Source organism: Rhinopithecus bieti, unplaced genomic scaffold, assembly GCF_001698545.2.
Source record: "Rhinopithecus bieti isolate Rb0 unplaced genomic scaffold, ASM169854v2 scaffold_64314, whole genome shotgun sequence".
In the NCBI taxonomy this organism is placed as follows: domain Eukaryota; kingdom Metazoa; phylum Chordata; class Mammalia; order Primates; family Cercopithecidae; genus Rhinopithecus; species Rhinopithecus bieti.
Window position 1 is genome coordinate 12,261 of NW_016824620.1, and position 8,618 is coordinate 20,878.

Consider the following 8,618-nt stretch of genomic DNA (forward strand, 5'->3'; position numbering starts at 1 on the left):
CCTGTCTCTACTAAAAATACAAAAATTAGCTGGGCATGGTGGTGCACACCTGTAGTCCCAGCTACTCAGGGGGCTGAGGCAGGAGGATTGCTTTAGCCTGGGAGGTAGAGGCTGCAGTGAGCCATGATAGCACCATTGCACTGCAGCATGGGTGACAGAGTGAGACCCTCTTTCAAAAAAAATTTCAAAAAGGCTAGGCGCGGTGGCTCACACCTGTAATCCCAGCACTTTGGGAGGCTGAGGTGGGTGGATCATAAGGTCAGGAGTTCAAGACCAGCCTGACCAACATGGTGAGACCCTGTCTCTACTAAAAATACAAAAATTAGCCAGGTGTGGTAGCGCACGCCTGTAATCCCAGCTACTGAGGAGGCTGAGGCAGGAGAATCGCTTGCACCCTGGAAGCAGAGGTTGCAGTGAGCCGAGATTGCACCACTGCACTCCAGCCTGGGTGACAGAGCGAGACTCTGTCTCAAAAAAATCATTAACAATAGCTAACATTTACAAAACATTTACTATGTCCTAGGCGTTGAGGTTGTGAGGCAGCTGTTAATCTTTTTTTTTTTTTTTTTGAGATGGAGTCTTGCTTTCTTGCCCAGGCTGGAGTGCAGTGGCGCGATCTTGGCTCACTGCAACCTCCATCTCCCGGGTTCATGCTATTCTCCTGCCTCAGCCTCCCGAGTTGCTGGGACTGCAGCCACCCACCACTATGCCCAGCTACGTTTTTTGTATTTTTATTAGAGACAGGGTTTCACCATGTCAGCCAGGTTGGTCTCGATCTCCTGACCTCTCCAACCGACTCGGCCTCCCAAAGTGCTGGGATTACAGGTGTGAGCCACTGCGCCAGGCCGGAGGAAGCTGTTACTCTTATCCTAATTTTACAGACCAAGACCCGAAGGCCCAGAGGGGATAGGTAAGTTGCCAAGGTCACAGGGCTGGTTGTTGAACCTGGGTGGTCCCTCCTCAAAGCCAGTTCTCTTAACCCTTCTATGATTATGGTAGGATGCATAGAGACACATAAACCAGTGTGGATATCAACTGATACTCTGAAAAAAGAAGACCTCATAAGGGCATGAGAGGGAATCAAGCCTTTTTATATGTCAGAACCTATTCCAAAGAACCAATATTTAGATTCACATGGTATTTGCTCAAACTTAGGGCTACGGAAGGAAATGGAGAATTCAGAAATATATTAATCAAAATCAAAAGTCTAGCGTTAAAGTAGGTTTTACTAAACAAAGGAATTTTTTTTTTTTTTTTTTTTTTTTTTTTTCTGAGACGGAGTTTCGCTTTGTTGCCCAGGCTAGAGGGCAGTGGCGCAATCTCCGCTCACTGCAAGCTCTGCCTCCAAGGTTCACACCATTCTCCTGCCTCAGCCTCCCCAGTAGCTGGGACTACAGGTGCCCGCCACCACGCCCGCCTAATTTTTTTGTGTGTTTTTAGTAGAGACGGAGATTTCACTGTTAGCCAGGATGGTCTCGATTTCCTGACCTCGTGATCCTCCCACCTCGGGCCTCCCAAAAGTGCTGGGGATACCAGTCAATGAGCCACTGTGCCCAGTCTTTTTTAAAAAATTATTTTATTTTTATTTTTTTGGAGATGGGAGTCTTGGCTCTGTCACCCAGGTTGTGAGTGGGCAGTAGCACCAATCACGGCTCACTGCAGCCTAAAAACTCCTGGCTTAAAGTGATCCTCTTGCCTCAATCTCCCAAAATGCTAGGACTTACAGTGTAAGTTCCACACGGTCTTGGTGAAATAATTATTTAATAAATGGTAACTGCAGATTAATAACAACCGATGACAGTGGTAGTGAGTTATGTCCATATTTTACTCCAAATAAATTAAAACCAAAATAAATTGGGATAATCATCAGAGAATGAAATATGAAATGAAAATTGTCAAAAACTAGCAGAAAAAAATACTATCAGATGGGCAGCAGAAAGCTCACTTTGTCAGAATTGAAGCAATTAAGAAAACCACGAAGGGGAATGGATTCACTAGAATGACACATTGAAATAGAATAAAATAAGAACAGGCTAGAAATATTTGCACAACGTCGACAAAGGGATATATCTATAATACAAAAAAAGGCTGGTTTAAAGTTAGAAGAGTTCAGTCCCAGAAGATAGATAAACAGAACATTAACAGAAGAGGGAATGCAGTAATAAATGCAGGGAAAAAAAATTATGTATGAATGTTTGGTCACCTAAGGAAATGCCAACGTAACCTTGAACTAGCAATAGACTATTAAAGTAGGGGGAAATGCACTCAAGTTTAAAAGTGTGTTAAACTCCTTACCGCTTGTTTCTTTGGAGGTGGTAGGGAAAAATAACTGGGGGCAGCTCTTGGGGGAAAAACATGGACGCTGTAAGCCAAGACTACTTGGCCATTCACAGCCTTCTACCTGGGGGAGCCTTTCCACTCCCAGGTATTTGGGCCCCAAGTGCAGGAATTCAAGGATACGTAGCAAAACAACTGTACAGAACCAAAAATATTTAGGGGCTGAGTGAATAGTTAAGTACACCTGCACACCTTAAAAATGAATCATGTGAACAAAATAAAAATGGTAGTGAAAGTAGTAACAAAAAGTGTTGTTGCAACTATATACAGATGGTATATATCTGTTTCATGCCGTGAAAAGTTTCCATTTCATTGGTAATAATATGGATTACTGTATTCTTTTTAGATTGGTTCTCTTTCTGGTTGTCATATTGTTTTTTCAGAGATTGCTAAAAAAAAACTCCCCGATTCAAATCCAACCAGCGGCGTGACTTTGAGTAAAAGTTCCTGAAGTGGGATATTTCCCAGAGCGGTTGGAGGAGACGGCTCGAGCTCACGCCTGGCACACCGTGAGAACCCCAGACTTTCTCTTGCGGTGGGGGCGCCTCTGGGCCTTTCGAGAACTGCCTTTCAGGGCCTGGAGTCTCATCGGGAGCTCCGTCTCGGTGGCGGCGGGAACTCCCTCCTGGAGGGAACTTTCCGCAGCAGGTGGGCGGTTGTTATGTCCCACGGGCAACTGCGCTCAGGAGTAGGGGGCGAGCTCAGGCCAACGTAACCGTCAGGTCACCGGGTGCGGGGCCGACTTGAAGGCCGCCTTCGAGGTTTCTGATCCTTCCCGGGCTCTTGGGCTCTTTCGTCCCAATTCGGCAGCTGTCCTTTGCCCCCTCGGCTGCAGGAAGACTCTAAGATTTACAGGGCGCCTCCTGCGGAACCTAGAGACACCGGGGGCGCCGGAGGGCCCGCGCCGGACTTCGCAGCAGGGGCACTTGGGTGCCTTTCAGGTCTCAGGAGGGCGCGCCGATCCCGACGCGGGGCAGGCAACGGCCGCAGCCCCCACGGGGCAGCACGCGCGCATCTGGGATCCGGCCGCTTCTCACGCTCTTGCATCTTGTCCGAACCGGTCACGTGCGGGCGACAAGCGGCGCTCTTCGCCGGGGCCAGTACTCCAGGTCCGACCCGCGAACCTCTCTGGATCCCCACCGCTCCGTCAAACCCGAGGTGAGGGCGCGGGGCCCTTCCCTCCTGGGTCGGGGCCAGGCCAAGGCGGGCACTGGGTTCCCGGGGAAGCGTCTCCTCTTCCGGCCATTCAGGCTCGGGGCCACGCGCCGTCGGGGGCCCGAGGCGCCGCCGCGTGTGGTCCTGGCCCACGGGCCTCAGAGCCGTCAGCGCCGAGTTGCTGGCTGGGGCGTGGGTGGCCCGCGGCGCCAGACCCCCAGCACGCCAGCCCGCGTAGTCCTTTGCCTCCCGCGTGGCCCCAGTCCGGAGGGATGGCGCTGGGAGGGAGCGGGGCAGCCGGCCCCGGGCTCCACGGGCGCGGCGCGAGGGCGCAGGCTGCCGGAAGGACCCGGAGCTGGGGGTGGGGGGCGCGGGCGCATGCGCCCTGCATCCGGTGCCATATTGGAATGAGTCGGAGCGCGGAGCGCCGCCGCCGCCTCCGCCGGAGGCGGGGTGGACGGGGCGGGGGAGAGCTGCCGGCCGCCCCGCTCCGCCGAACCCAGCAGGAAGGAGGGCGCGAGCGGCGAACGCGGGCCAACGCGGGAGGAAAAAGCGGCCCGCGGCGGGGGAGAGAAAAAAGAAAGAAAGAAAGAAAGAAAACGAGCGCGAGAGGGAAAGCGAGCGATCGAGCGAGCGCGCGCGCGAAAACTCCGGCAGGTAAAAAGCGGGGCCGCCGGCTGGGCCTTTCCGCGGCGGCGGCCTGGATGGGGCGGCGGCGGCGCTGGGGGGGGAGACCGCACCGGCGTCCCCTTCGAAGCCGTCGCGCAACTTTGCCAACGGGAAACCCGGGCGCCGGCGGCGCGCGGGCTGAGCGCCAACGGGCGGCGGCGGCGCACGTTGGGGGCGGGGCGGGGCGGGAGCGCGGCGCCCGCGCGCGGCCCGCGGTTCCCGCGCGCCGGCCGGCCGGCAACAGGCGGCGCCCTGGCGCCTCGCCGCGCGAGAGCGGCGCGGCGGCCGCAGCCCCTGGCAGCAGCGCCGGCGCGCGTCAGCCCGCAGGAGGCGTGAAAGGAAAGTGGCCGGGCGGCGGCAGTGGCGGGCGCCCAAGTTCCCGGCGCGCCGGGCCCACCGCCGCGCCCTCCCCGGCGCGCCCCGGCTCCCGCCGCGGCCCCGCGGACCCGCCCCCGGGGCTCGCTCCGGCGGGGCGCTAACCGCAGCTGGGGCCGGGCGCGCGGCCGGTCGGGAACTTCGGAGGCCAGGGCGGTCGCCGCGCGTGCGGAACGTTAGCGCCGCCGCAACCGGTGGCTCCGGGCTGCCGGTTGTGAAGTGAGCGGCCTCACGGCGCCGCGGCCGCCGGGACCCTGCGCCGACCCGGCAGCGCCCCGACCCGCCGCTCGGGAGGTCCGTGACCGTTTCGATTTCTGTTCCGAAAGTCCGATTTTGGACGTTGAAAAGGAGGCTGTGGAGGGGCGAGCGGCGTCCTGGGAAGCAAGGCCTGCTCTGTGCGGAGCAGAAACGCCTTGTGCGAACAGAAATAAATTCCCGCGGAAAGGATGTACGTTATGTTAAGTTTTTCACAAGATGTCAGCTGTTCCCGTAGGGTCTAAAACTAAGCCGGCAGGCACAGGTCACCCCCAGAGCTTATGCTCGAGGAGTAGTGGACGCTTGGGTCAGGTGGGGGTGTTCCCAGCGGGTGGCCCGAAGCAGCACTGGTTGATTGTCCCAATTGGTGTTTTTGAGTCCTGTTAGCACTGATCTGTGTTTGAGAACCAAGTAACCATCAAAGAGATCTGAAAGGAAGTAAGATGGATTTTGTCAATCCCCGCGTATGTCTTCTCTTGAACCACATTTTCTAAGATGTCATACTTAATTTTATTGCATCTGGATAAAGTGCTTGAACATATAGTCATTAATTTGTCAACTGGCTTGAAAGGATGAAGGAAGATGAGTGTGTCTTTATGTGTACACTTTGAGGCCTGTTGACTAGCGTTTTGAGGCATTCGTTGAATTAGGCCATAGGTAGATTCAGAGTTAAGATTTGTTTGCAATGTCAGGAAAGTAACGGCTTGGTAGAAACGGCCAGAGATCAGGAAACGGTTCTGTTATTACCGTTGTAATTGACTAACTGCCTTATCTTGGGCACTTTTCTTACCCGTTGTAGCTTTGATTTTCCTTATTTGCAACATTAAGATAAACAGATCATTTTTGAGGGTGCTTTCAGTTCGAAAATTCGGTGGCTTTTTTAACTGAAAGATTCTTAGAAATCACAGTGTATATTTTGATAGGTTCTACATAAAAGTGCTCTTAATGTGTGTCTTTATTAAAATTCATTTGGAAAAAATATCTTGGTAGGTAGATCCAGAATGGTTTTGTATGATTATTTGAATAGATTTTAACAATGTATTTCAATGTGCTTAAAAATTATATGTATTTTTTATTGAGGTATATATAACCTACAGAAAGATCTTGGTACAATTCAGTGACTTTTTATGTATGTATACACCCTGATAACCACACTCAGATCAAGATATGGAACACTTTCAGGCCCTGTATCTTTTCCATTCAGTAAACACATTCCCCCTCCCCACGGCAACCACGGTTCTGACTTCTGTCACCACAGATGAGTTTTGCCTCAAAACAGGACCCTTTTGAGGGTTAAAGGGGCAATACTAACAAACTGAGGATAGCTTGTATGTAAACTTGGAGTTATGGCCGTATAAACCATGACCCTTTGCTTTTATAATGGTTCTTAGGGTTTTTGTAACCCTGAATAACTTAAAATTCTGTCCTGAGGGACTTCTTAGAAGGTCACTTTTCAGTGGGGGCAATACTTTGCAGGTTACGATTTGTAGTTCTTGGGAGTCCTTATGTTCACAGACAATGGTATTAATCTATTACTTCCCGTTTTTGGAATAGAGGTACTATATATTTGTAGACAATAGATTTGAATAATGAATCATGAATTTTCCCAACAAGTTAGAGCTTAAGGTGTCAGTAGATGAATCAGTGTCTTAATGCCTAGAATTTGCTGAGAAAATTGAATGAAAATTGGTTTTTTAAAGTTAAGTGAATTAAGAATGTGTAAGCTTTAACAAGGTTTTCAATGACAGCAGTTAACTTGACTTACATATACAGGATAGTCAGCTGGTTTATCAAATCATTTAAAGTCCAACAATGAAAGCAAAAACAAAAGGTTAACTAAAAATTGTGTCAGGTGTGATTAAAAAAACCCAGCGTAACTAAGATACCTGTGTAAATTAACCCTCTGTCTAGGAAGGTGGACTTCTAAATATTCTCCACTGAAGCAAATGCTGCAACAATTTTCATTTCCTTCACCAGTGTCTTCTTGTGCCTTTTCTTGTTTCTACGGTAAAGGAGATGGGTTAGATGTTGTAAGTGAATTCTTATTTTGTTAGTTACTAACAACGGCTTGTGTTTTTACTGCAAAGATACCCGTGTGATAAAAGTTGGGAATGTTCTAAGACCTGTGGTGTAGGGATCCATGGGGAATAGTCCACAAAGTTAAAAGGTTTTCTTTTGTGAAATGATTTCACTGAACAATTCTGTCTTTCTGTGTTAAGTTAGCCAGCCAACTGACTGACCAGCCACTAAGCTGAATTTGGTCACTCTACCCAAGATTCCCTCATTAGCCAAGAGAGTAATTGATGACTTAGCTATTACTGATCCATTGTTTCTTTTGTGTCTCTTTTAAATTTCTTGGCTTTTATGTGATCAGATTGTTTAATTTAAAATCTATTAAATTTTTAAGAGAAGCAACTAAAGAGATATACAATGAGAAACAAAATACACGATGAAAGGGAATTTCCTTTTTTTGCTATGTTTTGTTGTAAACTCAGATTTTTTCTTTTAAAAATGATTGCTGGCTAGGCACAGTGTCTCATGCCTATAATCCCAGCACTTTGGGAGGCTAGGCAAGAGGATGGCTTGAGACTAGGAGTTCGAGACCAGCCTGGATGAAAGAAAAGGGAGACCCTGTGTCTACAAAAAATAAAAAAAATTAGCCAGGCATGGTGGCGGGCACCTATAATCCCAGCTCCTCAGGAGGCTGAGGTGGGAGGATCCCTTGAGCCCAGGAGTTTGAGGTTGCAGTGAGCTATGATTGCACTGCTGCACTCCAGCCTGGGTAACAGAGTAAGACTGTCTCAAAAAACAAACCAACACAATATAATTTGCCTATCCATAACCTTACTGTTTCTGTAGTGTACTTTTGCTTTCACAGTGATAACTAGACTGGGTTTAGCTGTGGAATGGTGGTGTAGCAGCTGCAAGTCTGTAGAAAAGATGAACTATGCAAAACTTCATTGACTTTTTAGTTTGACTTCATGTTATGTTCACATTAAGTTAATAGATACAGTCCAAAAACCAGAAGACCATTATTTAGACAGACATTTTACATCTTTAATATTTTTAATGTTACATTTTTTTCTTACAATTTTCCAAAATTTTGCTTTCTGGGATTATTTGGCTGATAACCAATATTTTGGAATAATTACATGAAAATGAGAGAACTTGTAATGAGTAAATGAGAGAACTTCCTTATGGCAGAGTATTTTTCTTTTAGTATATAGCATTTATAGCATTTATTACCTAATTGAGGTATTTTGTATTTGAAAATAATATTTCTGTATATACATATTTATTAAATGGGATAAAAGTGTCTGGGGATTTTGGTTACCTGGGAGATTTTAAACCATTAGAGTTTGGGGAGTGGGATTTTGATAGGAGTCTCCCATTCTTCAGGGGATACTAACCTCATTGGAACATAATTTTATTTTATTTTATTTTGAGACGGAGTCTTGCTCTGTCGCCCAGGCTGTAGTGCAGTGGCACGATCTTGGCTCACTGCAAGCTCCACCTCCCAGGTTCACGCCATTCTCTTGCCTCAGCCTCCCGAGTAGCTGGGACTACAGGCGTCTGCCACCATGCCTAGCTAATTTTTTGTGTTTTTTAGTAGAGACAGGGTTTCACTGTGTTAGCCAGGTTGGTCTCGATCTCCTAGCCTCGTGATCCACCTGCCTCGGCCTCCCAAAGTGGTGGGAATACAGGTGTGAACCCTGCGCCCGGCCTTTTTTTTTTTTTTTTTTTTTTTTGAGACGGACTTTCAGTCTTTTTTTAATTTTTTTTGAGACGGAGTCTCGCTCTGCCGCCCAGGCTGGAGTGCAGTGGCC

General features: G+C 48.8%; 1 protein-coding gene across 10 annotated transcripts in view; it reads left to right on the top strand.

Moving 5' to 3' along the window:
* The first annotated feature begins 4,629 nt into the window (after positions 1-4,629).
* SFMBT1 (Scm like with four mbt domains 1) overlaps positions 4,630-8,618 on the top strand; it is a 148,708-nt gene continuing 144,719 nt past the window's right edge. For 9 of the 10 annotated variants that reach the window (XM_017862487.1, XM_017862494.1, XM_017862491.1 and 6 more), the window contains exon 1: positions 4,785-4,984. The gene's annotated coding sequence lies outside the window, so the exon portion shown is untranslated. Of the gene's footprint in view, positions 4,985-8,618 lie in introns of all 10 variants that reach the window. The other variant, XM_017862496.1, reaches the window with a different exon arrangement.